Source organism: Diceros bicornis, chromosome 34 (assembly GCF_020826845.1).
Source record: "Diceros bicornis minor isolate mBicDic1 chromosome 34, mDicBic1.mat.cur, whole genome shotgun sequence".
In the NCBI taxonomy this organism is placed as follows: Eukaryota; Metazoa; Chordata; class Mammalia; order Perissodactyla; family Rhinocerotidae; genus Diceros; species Diceros bicornis.
Window position 1 is genome coordinate 1,827,992 of NC_080773.1, and position 12,194 is coordinate 1,840,185.

The following is a 12,194-nucleotide window of genomic DNA, read 5'->3' on the forward strand; positions in this document are numbered from 1 at the left end:
ATATGTATAAAATTTCAAAAAATTCTAATTTTTTAAAATATAACTCTATTTTTGCCACAGTGCAAACTGTGTATATATGAATGAAATATCCCTCTGTCCATTTCTTAACTTGTTTCCATTGATTTGATGGATTTATCCTCTAATCCGGATTCCAAGTGTGAAAGAACATCTTGGTCCTTCAAAGAAAAGAAGCCATTGAAATTTGATTTTCTTTTAGCTCGGCATCCTACAGGTTTGAAGAATAAATTATCATGTAATGATACAACGATTCTGAAATCTAATTGTTAATTAGAGGGGTGTAAGTGATGATTGAATGGTGTTTCATCCCCATGGTCAGGGGTATTGTACACATGGATGTGTAAACACGATTCAGGAAGCTGCTTCAGCCCCGTGACATCCCTGAGAACCACAGTGCAGGAGGATCTAGGCACACAGCCATCTGCCTCGATCTCCTGGGTTACATGTAGATCCAGGGGTCTTGAGAGTGGTTTCAGAGCAGCTAACTTTTATCTATTTCCCCCCTTCCTTCTCTCCAGCTTATCTCAAACAGTCTTGACTATCATATTTTAAAGTAAGACCAATTATAGTTATTTACATGAGTTTCTTGTTCATTATTGCAGAGTAATATTCAGGCATACCATTAAATATCATTTAATTGACCTAATTAAATTTGTCATACCTTATAATTGATTAGAACACTAAGTTTAGTTCAGAGTTTGATATTCACCAAATGTGTTAATCTGCTTACAACTGCCATGTGTCTCACTCCTCTTAGATATGTATCTTTGGCCCATCACAAGATTTTAATGAATGAAATCATCATAAATTAAGATAATGTACTGTCTTTTGGATGATAAGGAGGCATATGGGTCCATTTTGGAAATATGCCCATCTGTCTTTGCTCCTCATGGGAAGTTTCTGGTCACTAGGTCTCCAGGTGGCTTGCACAAGCCCTAGGTCTGTAATAGTTTGGTGCCTCTCCTTCTACTTGGGGTAGAAATAAAAGAGATCAGAGAGACTTATTAAAGTTTTGGTTGTATGAAGTCTTCGATGAAGAATATCCATACATATTGTTCTGGATACCTCTCTGTTCCTAAGAGTACTGGTTACATTAAGGGCTTGTCAGGAACCGTGAAAGGTATGATATTTTACCTTACCTGCAAGCTAATAAGTCAGCCTACCATGGTTTTATAGATGCTGGCAAAAGAAACTAGACCCATGGGTCAGAGACAAAGGACTTAACGACACAGCAATAACAGTGGCCTGAGTATCAGCATTTGCACTGGTTCACTAAATCCCACTTCCTACAGGGTGATACACAGTGAGCCAGCTGACATGCAGAGGGTTGCAAGAGCTCAGAGCTTAAGGAACTCAAATCTTTGATAATGGACAGGAAGTCTGCTGACCTTTGCCCCAGGGAGGGGTGTTATTTCTATTATATTGGGCAGTAAGCAAGCCTGCCCTTTGTTCCAGAGGAGGCCACTATTTCTATCTTCCAAGGCTGACAGCTCTACACACATCCTTGAAAAGATATCCTGGTTTCACTGGCTTTCAAAGAGAAGCTTGACTGAGACTCGATCATCATTCAGTTCTTCTGTTTCCTTTATTGAGATTGTGCAAATATGCTCTTTTCTCTGTAAAGTTCACTAACTTTATTCATACATAAGGGATGCTTTTGGTTTTATTTATTGAGATTTTCGTATTAGAGCAAATGATGAACTATCATGGGTTGGGTCTGAAAGTATACTTTTCCAAGATAAATGTGAAAGAAGATCAGGGCTCACAGAACTCTGCCACAAGGAGCTGATAGCAACTCAAATGATTTTAATTTGAATAGTGTTTTGTACAACTTTCTTCCAACTTCCTTCACCCTCTCTGCTTCCTGTAACTCCCATATGGGAATGGGGCAGTTTCAGGGATTCACTGAACTCATTTACAATATTCAAATCATTTTGTCTGTTGTGTTTTTTTAATTGAGGTAAAGTTGACATACAACATTATATTAGTTTCAGAGGTACAACTTAATGATTCAGTGTTTGAATATATGTTGAAATGATCAGCACAATAAGTCCAGTTAACATCTGTCCCCATATATAATTACAAAATTTTCTCATGTGATGAGAACTTGGCATATTTCAAGATGCAGAAGAATCAACGATGATGTCATACTTTTTCATATACAGCTTGATGAATTTGGACATAATTATACACCCTTGAGACTGTCACCACCATCAAGGCCACAAACATATCCATCAATTCCCAAAGTTTTCTCTCACCTCCTTTATTACTATTATTCTGTGGTAAGAACTCTTAATATCTACTGTATTAGCAAATGTGATGTATGCAATACAGTCTTGTTACCTGTAGACACTATGCCGTAGCCTACACCTCCAGAACTTATTTATCTTGCTAACTGAAACTTTGTATACCTTGACCGTCAGATCCCAAATTCTCCATCCTCCCATCCCCTGGCAACCACCATTCTAATCTCTGCTTGTATGCGTTTAACTATTTTAGATTCCACATATAAGTATTTGCCTTTCTCTGTCTGCCTTATTTCACTTAGCATAATGTCTACCAGGTCCATCCATGTTGTCAAAAATGGCAGGAATTGCTTTTTTTCAAGGTTGACTAATATTCCATTTCTTTATCCTTTCATCCGTCAGTGACATTTAGGTTACTTCAGTGTCTTGGCTATTGTAAATTAGCTGCAATGAACATTAGAGAGCAGGTATCTCGCTGAGACCCTGATTTCAATTGCTGTGGGTATATACTAGAAGTGGGATTGCTGGATCATATGTTAGTTTTCATTTTTGGAGGAAGCTCCATACTGTTTTCCATAATGGCTGTACTAGTTTACATTCTCACAAGGGTTTCTTTTCTCCACATCCTCACCAACATTTGCCACCTTTAGTTTATTTGATAATCGCCATCTTAACAGGTGTGAAGTGATAGCTCATTGTGGTTTTGATTTGCATTCCCTGATTAGTGATGTCAAACACCTTTTCATACACCTATTGGCCACTTGTATGTCTTCTTTGGAAAAAGTCTATTCTGGTCCCTTGTCCATTTTTTAATTGAATTTTCTTTTTGTTATTGACCCAACACAAAAAAAGAGAACAAAATTTTCAGGCATTATGAGTGCTTCCCAGTTGATGCAGATGGTTTTGTAATTACAGTGGTACCAAAAGATCATGTTTCCTGCTTTTTCTTCAGCTTGTTATAAGACCAGCAGTAGCTGCGGCATGGCAGATAATCGGGATCTTCTGGGTTTGGAGGTTTACAACATAAATGAGTGGTAATGAATTTTTTATTATTCCAAGGAAATTATTGAGTTCATAGTCCATGGAATCCAGGATTGATAGGGGTAGGAGGAAATTAAGGTGAGGATCGGTGATCTGGCATTACTTCTTATCTTGAGGGACAGGTATCCACTGTATGAGTGTTTGAATAAAAGTATTAGATATCAGGAATTTGTGGTGAGTGAATATGTTTTCTGAATTATTTACTTTGAACATAACCATTTGGATTATGTGAACATCTGGGATGTGGGAGTAAGTCGCTAACAAGGGCTGGTTGACAATGTCACTATTGATTTGACTTCTATGAACACCGAGTGGTCAATGGATTAAGCAAATGAGTAGTCAGAAAACACAGAAATGGTGGGATTTGGGATTTAGTAAAAGATTGGGGACCGACTGTCCTGAGAGGGAGTGCCAGGAATTGTACAGTTGAGAGTGACAAGGATAAGAAAGGAATAGAAACACACTCAAACAAGGAGGGGGTGTTAACAGGATGGAGGGAGAGAAATGATCTGGAGTAGCCTTGAGTTTTGACCTGGAGCTTTCTGTTCTTGATGCAAATCTGCCTTATGACATCCCAGGACACAGGTCAGATCCCCAGAGGATAGAGGGAGGGTGGAAGTACAAAACAGCCATGATAATTGTCCTAAAATGGCAGGCTTCCTTTGTCATTTGACCCAATTTCATGATTTATTTTTGTAGGGTAAGAGGAAAAGAAGGATGATAGTCATGTCTTCACAGAGGAAGCAGCGTGACTGTGGGAACCAGTCCAAACCAAAGCCTGGTTTAAGCACCTCCATCCCTTTTAGGATGTCCAGTGACATAGTCAAGGGATGGGTTACTAGAATCCCATCCCATCCTAGCAGTGACGGGTCTCTGGGAGGACACCTTGGACCAGCCCCACCAGGTCTGCTGGCCCGAGAGACCGCAAGGACTCCAGGCCTGCAGCAGTGCAGGACAACTGGTAAGTCCTTTCAATCTTGCCAAAGCGTTGCAAAAACTTGCACCTAGTCACACAGGTTAATCCCTGCCAGGTGTGCTCGCAGGTGGTCTGCACTCCAGGTCCCATGCCCACTCCTGCCAGTCTTCAGATTTGACAGAGATGATTCCAGGAGCTGATCTGGGCATTCCACAGCTTCACTGCCAACAATTTCTGGTGACTGTGGAAGGTATCAGGAAGGAGGAAAGGGCAGTGAGGAGCACAAGAGAGAGACTGGTGGTAGCACTGATGGCGGACAGACTTGCTACCAAGGCAGAGAAAACGAAGGGCCAAGAAGGACGTCCTGACAGCAGATGAAATGGAGCAGGCACCTCAGTGAGGTCTCATGGGTGCGTCCCTAATGCTTCCTTGCTTTGAGCTCTTGAAACTTTAAAACATACCAATACGTTTCTTTTATTAAACTCTGCTGTGTGACATAGAAAATATAGACAGCAGTTTTTTTCTGAGGTGAGAGGTTGAGTTTCAGGTGAGGAGAGAAAGATCTTCTTTTTTCATGCTGTTCTCTCATTTTCTTTTACTATGTACATCATTTATTTTTACTTTCAAGTCAGCAGCGAGTTACCAACGTCACGGGATGATTCAGTTTTTCCCCTCACAGTCACAGTAAAACGTACTAAAAGTGGATTATTCTTTTTGTGTAATATTCCAATAGATTCCAAAATATTGTTTCAAAAGCACTTGGATGCCTATCTACTCAAATTAGGTATTTACTTCTAGGTCTCCATTTTTATGTTCTTTGTTGCATGCTAATTCAGTGTTGCATCTAAGGAAATACCAGATTTCCCTCAGTTTTTTAGATCCATAGTGTTGGAAATTTGATTCATGAAGATGGACATGGCAGCTGGGGGATCGTGCTATTATCAAAAGAGGCCTTTTCAGCGTCAGTAATCTGACAAGAACCCACTGCTTGTTGGGATTTCATTGTCTATTTGAGGGATCAAGCTTTCACTGTTGGCACTTCTCTTTCTCTTTGGAGGGAAAGTACGGCCTTCCCAGTCTTTCCATTACCAAATCACTTTCCTGGGTGGCTGTGCCATGTCAGGAAGGGCCTGGGATGCCGGGAACCTGAATTCATCCTCAGCTTCTGGCTGTCCTGAGAAGGCTTCCCTGGCAGAGTCCAGCCTGTGTGTCTGGGTGACACTTGCAGCCATCAGAAAGGAGGCGATAACACACAAGTGCCAAGCGATTCATCTGGCCCTTGTCTTACAGGGTGTTCCCAAAGGAAGAGGTTCAAAATGCCACTTGGTAACCCTTTGAAAGCTGCTAGTCATGCGTCGGGTTCTTGGTGTGAGCTCAGAGCAGTGTCTATTCACCACCAGATGGGGAGCATTTCAGTATTTTAATTGGTAAGGCTGTGTTCATGCACGACCATGGATCATCAGTTCCGTGGCATTCCTTGCTGGACCTCCCAACACCCCTGTCATGCCTCATCTTTCAAAGCTCCAAACAGGGTTCACACCCCAGCAGCTGGTTGTAATGTAACCACAGCACAAGACTGGGGAAAAAAACACAGCCACCCAGGGGTGACACACTTTAATGACTTGGGCCCAATTACCCCATTTGGACGAGTTCAGAACACCAACACTGAGTGTGTAAACTGGAGGATTGCCCAAGACCTTGGACCTCAGAAGGACACGAGCTCAGAATTCACCTTGGACAGCAAGGGACAATGTGGGGTCACTGACTGGCCAGGATTACGGTCCCTTATCCTGGGAAAGCAGAGCTCACTCGGGATCCATCAGGCCAAGCCAGGGAGGAGGCCTGGGGCCTTCTAGGGAATTTCTGCCCTAAAGGGAATTGCATAAGGAAGGCAGGGGTGCTGAGAATCCTAGTTCACAGGGAGCAGTCATGTTTATGTAACAAGGCCCAACAGTAGCCTTAAAAGCTGCATCAGAAATCGTTCCTCCTGGATACAAATCAAGCAGGAAAAGGAATTCAGAGTCCTGTACAAGGATCCCAGCAGGATTCAAATCTAGGTTACGGGTGAACACGGAGCCCCTAGAGGGGTCTCAGGAGGGAAAGTCCTGCCTGCCTTTAGTCCATTTTCAAATGATCTTCCTCGGGCCTTGTCCTCTCAACATGCATGTTTTGATCTTTTTACATTGGTTTCCCCACTTACAGCTGATGCAATTCCAGAGATTCAACTAGAAAACTAAAAGTTCCTAAAATTTGGTCAAAAGAAACCTCAGCAGTTGGGGTCTGGGTGTCCCAGAGGTCGCCATGCCATAAGGCCTGGGGCTGACCAGGGGGCCACTGAGACAGGCTCTCTGGACTGGCCAACAGGGAGAATCCACCCCTGCCCTCACCCAACTCCTGCCCGGCCTCACTCATTCTCGTTGAGCAGCTCCATGTCCTGGAACCAGGCCCCAAATCACTCCTTGGGGTCTTGTTATAATTCTTTGCAGCGACCTGGAGCAGCAGGATCTCCCTCATGACTCGGTATTCCTGGGACCAGAGGGAAGGAGAAGATGCAGACAGGGCCTGGGTGGGGGATGCTGCAGGGGCCTTGTGGGGGGTGAGGACTGGGGCAGAGGACCAGTCCTGGGAACGCTCCTTCCCTCCAGTTCCATCCAGGATCTACCTGTTCTCAGAATGGGAATAATCAGCCCCTCCTCCAGGAAGTTTTCCTTGATGCCATCCTCCCCTCAACCCACGCGCCAACTGGATGGGTCTCGACTTCTACCAAAATCTTCCACTCAATGTAAGATACAAGGGGTGGAGCCAGAAACTGTTCTCCCCAGAGGGTTTCTGATTTCCACCTCCTTCCCCTCCCCTGCAGGGAGTGCCACAGCTGCTCCTCAGTCCTCTTCTCAAGGTTGATCTCATTCCCCTGGAAGGCAGACAGCCAGAGTCCATCAGACAGAGACCCCTAGACTGACTAGCCCCCTATGCCCTGCCCTTCTCATGTGGCACTACTGCCAGGTCCCCAGAGGGGGCGGGGCATGCACAGAAAACAAGACTTGGACCTAGGATGGGCTCTGGGCTCCAGAGTAGTAGGACATGGGGGGAGGCTGAGGGACCTGGCAGCACAACCCTCTCTGATGACAGACTTGGAGGCTGAGGCCTCAGGCAGAGGGGACTGCTCAGCCACTTATGTGCTGCCTGACTTGGGGGTCCCAACTTCTCTCTCCCTCCACGGGCAGCATGGGAGGGACAGGCAGAGTCCAGCTCAGATAAAACCTCACGCAGCTGTGCCATCAGGCAGCTCTGAGCTTCCCCAGCCTGAGGAACGAGAATGGATGTCTCAGGCGGAGCCTCTGTTCACTCATCCCTAAGATGGGCCTGATGCCCCAGCTCCCAGGGGCGGCTGTGAGGCTCTCATGAGAGGAGATGTGCCAAGTGCTGAGAGCTCAGAGCTCAGTTCGGGGGCTCACGCATCCCCAGGCTCAGGATCCTGATCCTTCCTGCCTGGTCCTCAGATTCATCCACTTCGAGATAATCACCCATCTCCAGGTGCAGCATCTGCAGGTCACCGAGGAAAGTGCCAAGATAGGGGACAACACCCTGTGACATCGGGGTGCGGGTGGGATGAGCCCTTGCTCTCAAGTCGGCCCCCTGCAGACCCTCCCCTGAAAAGTCCTCACCCTCAGCCTCCTGGCCCACCCCAGGGTTCCCACAGGGAGCAGCCTAGGACTCTTAGCAGCCTCCCCTCAATTCTTCCTCCCTTCACACCCCAAGAACACCACACTCCTCCTCCTCACCTCCCAGGGCCGGCTTCTGGCAAATCGCAGGCTATGCGGTCCCTGGCCCTCCCCACAACAACCCATCCTGCACCAGCTCTTCCAGGCCCCCCTCCTGGTCACTTCTACTGGGAGATTCAGACACTGTGGCACCAGGAGGAAAGGATCTCCTCTCTTGATTTGAGGCCTCCGGTTGGGAAGGCAGAGCCCCTCCCCCACAGGCACACTCACCTGCTGCTGCTGCTGCTTCTCCTGCACTCTCTGGGGGTTGCTCTCCGGGGGGCAAACGTGGAGGGCCCCTCCTGCCAGAGTCGAGGACAGTGTCAGCGAGACCATACTCCCCTCACCCCATTTCTCTCGAGCACCACTGGCCTCTGACCCTGAACATCTGACTCGAGTGAACTGGAACCAATGCCACTCCATCCTGCAAGGTCTTGTGATTCCAGAACAAGCCCAGCTCCAACTCTCACTCTGGGTGTGAGCTCGGGCTTTTGGCCTGGCCTCCCCGAGCCTGTTTCCTCATCTAGAAAGCGTGAGAACTCCAGCTACCCCACAGGATCTCCTGAGGACTCACTGTCGCATGACTGTCATCATTGTTCTGGCCCTCACCCCTCCAGGTGGAGCAGGCAGAAAGCTCCCACATTCTTTTCCTCCCTCTTACATCATCACCCCCATGTGAGGCCTGCACCACACAATCACCACACAATCACCATACCTCCATTTCCCTGATGGGGAGACAGAGGCCCAAACAGGGGCAGTGAGTTGCTGAGGGGCCAACAGAGGAGAGGCCGCTTGCCCCTCTCAGCCAGAGGCCCTGTTCCAACATCCTCACCTAACCCCCAGCCCCACCACTGACAACAGTCCTGTCCCCTGAGCTCTCAAAGCTTGGCCCTGGGCCGAGCCGTGGATGGAGAAGATGGGGTGTCTTGGGAGTCTAGTTGTTGAGTGGCTCCTGCCTGCCCCAGTCCCATGGAGTGTCTGGCCCCCATGCCGGACAGAGGCAATGCCAAACCCTTCTCCTCTCCAAAGAACCACTCAGGATATTCGCCTGCACTGAACTCTTTCTTTATCCACTCAGGAACTGGACCCACAAGGTGCCACCTCTGATCAACAGGGAAGGGGGTGACAGGATGCTTTGCTTCCCCATTTACATGAAGCTCCTAATGTCCTTTTAGTAGGATCCACTAAGAATCCACCAGTTGCCTAGACGCTACTCATAAGCCACCTGGGGCCTATATCATTGCCAACCAGGCACTCAGGTGAGACTCCTGTGGTTGACTCGAGTGACTGCTCTAGGGGTCCAGGGGGGAGTCCCACAATGCACACACATCTGTCTCTGGTCCAACTGTTCAGATCCAAGGATGAGCAGCCTGTTTGTCCACCTGGGCCAGGGGAATCCCTAGCTGTGCCCGTCCCTGGGGCAGGCAGTGTGCCCTCCCCTTGGAGACATGGTGAAGATAGAAGGAGCAGCAGGGGCCTGGCTTCTTGAGGACAGGTTTAGGCAGAGGGATAAACCCACCCAACCACCCAACAGCCTGGAAGAAGCTATATCCAGCAGGATGGACGTGAGTGGAAGCCAGAGACCTGCTGATGGCGCCAGCTCGGCAACTCGTCCTGGAACAGCCCAGCCAACACCACTGTGTCCCATGACCAAGGCCTCCTGCCCAAAAATGGCACCCCACCTGCCCATGGGCAGAACAGATCCCTCTGCTTGTTAATCTGGACAAGATAGACGGGAACGTTTCAGAGAATGTTCAAGTGAGAAATTATCAAAACCACAGCTTGCTCAGTCCCCCTCCCCCCCTGGCCCCTCCTCTCTTTCCAGACCCCCAGCCTCCACTCTACCTTGGTCATCAGTTCTCTGCTCAAGGACACGTCTTGGTTATAGCTCTCCTTAAATTTTTCAGAGCGCTCCCTGAGGGGAAGGGAAAGAGGGAAGGATAAATTTAGGGATAATGTGAGGGGTCTAAGTGCATATCCTTTTCTTTGACAACCTGAGAGATTCAAACTGCCTGGAGGAGTGTTCTCACTGGGCTCCTCTGAGCGCTACGGTCTCGTGGGACTGGGAGGGGGCTCTCCTGTTGGTCACTGGGGTCTCCATTCGCCTGCTATACAGAGCAGCTCTCTTTTGACCACTTTGAGTTTCAACTGGGCATAGAGTTCTGTTGCTATAAACACTTGAAAATCTCCAATGTGGCTCAACCCAGTACCTGGCATTTAGGGAAACAGAGTCCTGAAGCAGAACTGGTGCACTAAGGACCCTGGGAGGCTTAGAGACCCACCGCTGAGGCCCAGGCCCTGTCCCCATCATTTGCTGCCTCCCAGGAGTTCCCACCTGACTGAGGGGCCAATGGCAGACATTCAGGAGATCCCCCATCCACCCTGGTCCTCCTATGGAGAGGGGCATTACCCACCAGGAAACTTCCCCCATGTGTTCTTCAAGTGGCATATGGATGTTTTCTGCAGAGCAGAGATGACAGTGCGGGGCGAGGAGAAGTTCTTCAGGATCTCGAACTCCTGGGGAAGGGAAGAGAATGAGCTGTGAGGTGGGGCGCAGGAGCCCTGCCTGCTCTAGCTTCAGTCCCCTTCTATTCAAATCTCCCCTCCTGGATTAGACAGATGTTCAGGGAGCCCCAGAAGGGCACATTTAGGACCCAAAGTGTAACACTCACAAGGAGGAGGATTTTAGCTCAACCCAAGGAGGGAGCCACGTAGGAAGTGACCATCCCCGCACTGGGACCTAGAGTCAAGATCAGCGTGCTCCTGGCAGGAAGGACCTAGGGACTTGCAGGGGCTTAGACCACACACTGCAATCCTGGGAGCTGATAAAGGTGGAGGCAGTTCCTCAGGCTCCAGAGAGGGGCTCCACTGGGCCTGCCACAGCACACCTGGGCCACCTGGATCCAGCGCTACACCACCCTCGCCCTGTCCTGGGCCATCATGCTCGGGACCCCGAGGCAGGTGGTGATGACGAGGTTGGCCACCCTTATGAAGTGGTCGATATTGGCCCGGACGGTGTGTGCCAGGTGCTCATTGCCGGGCTTTTTCCTCTTTCCCCAGGTGGAGCCCAGACACTGAGAGGGCACCACCTTCTGGAAGGGCTCCTGGGGAACAGGGGGAGTGTCACCCAGCATTGCCACACCCTAGCTCTGTGTCCACAGCCCACAAAGTCCCACACAGGGGTCACAATTTAGAGCTGGAGCTCAGGAAGCTCATGATGTGGCCTGAGCCTTGTTCGAGTCCCTGGCTTTTCTTCTCTGTCACTGCAGGCACCCAGCAGAAGATGACCCAGGACCCAATACTGGCAGGGAAGGGAGAGGGGCATTTGCATCCATCCCGTCCTGGCTAACTCCAAGCTCCAGATGGTGGCTCAGCTTGGCTCATCCCAAGGGGGCATCTTCCAACAACATGATCCCCGCTCTGGTCCCACTCCCCATTCTGATGCACATTCCCCTGTGGCAGCTACAACCACGGGCCTTGTCTGTCTCCCTCATAATGAAGTACACATCAGGTGTCTAATAAGTCCTGAGGCTGTTGAGCCTCCTGAGCAGAAGGTTGGGCCATCAGGGACCTGGCTGCACACAGTGAGTTCCCCTCCCCCACTGATGTGCCAGGCCCTGCTCACCCTTCCGTCTCTTCTACCTCATGGAGCCGGCACAACCACTCTGTGCAGCAGGTCCTGTTAGTGTCCACCTCTACGGTCTGCAGGTGAACAGCAAATGTTTGGGGGTTCAGAAAGTTGCCCAGGTCGTATGGTTGGTAAGGGGTGGAGCCAGGATTCGGGCCCAGATCATAGGAGACTGGATGAGGTCTGGGTCAATGATATCAGAGGAAAGGCCTACCCCACCCACCCTGAAAGCCCAGCTGCTCACCGCATCCATCACGGTCAACTGCTCCACCACCAGCTTAGGAGGGAAGGCCGTAGGTTGGGCTTCTTCTCATGCTTCTTAGCCACAGGTGGAGATGGACTTCCCACTAGAAATGATGGTCCAGGTGACTCCAGCTCAGCAGCTCCCACTCCTGCTGCAGCCGATGTCGGCCCTTGCTCTAGCTCCAACACTGCTGATGGAGGGGACACTGGCTCCAGTGCTAGAGAGGGTGGTGTCAACGGAGCTGGAGCCAGCTCTACCTCCACCACTGCCCACTGCTCTGCTTCTGCTGCTGGCTGAAGCTCTGCACCTGGCGCTGGAGCGGGATAAAGAGAAAGGTTCA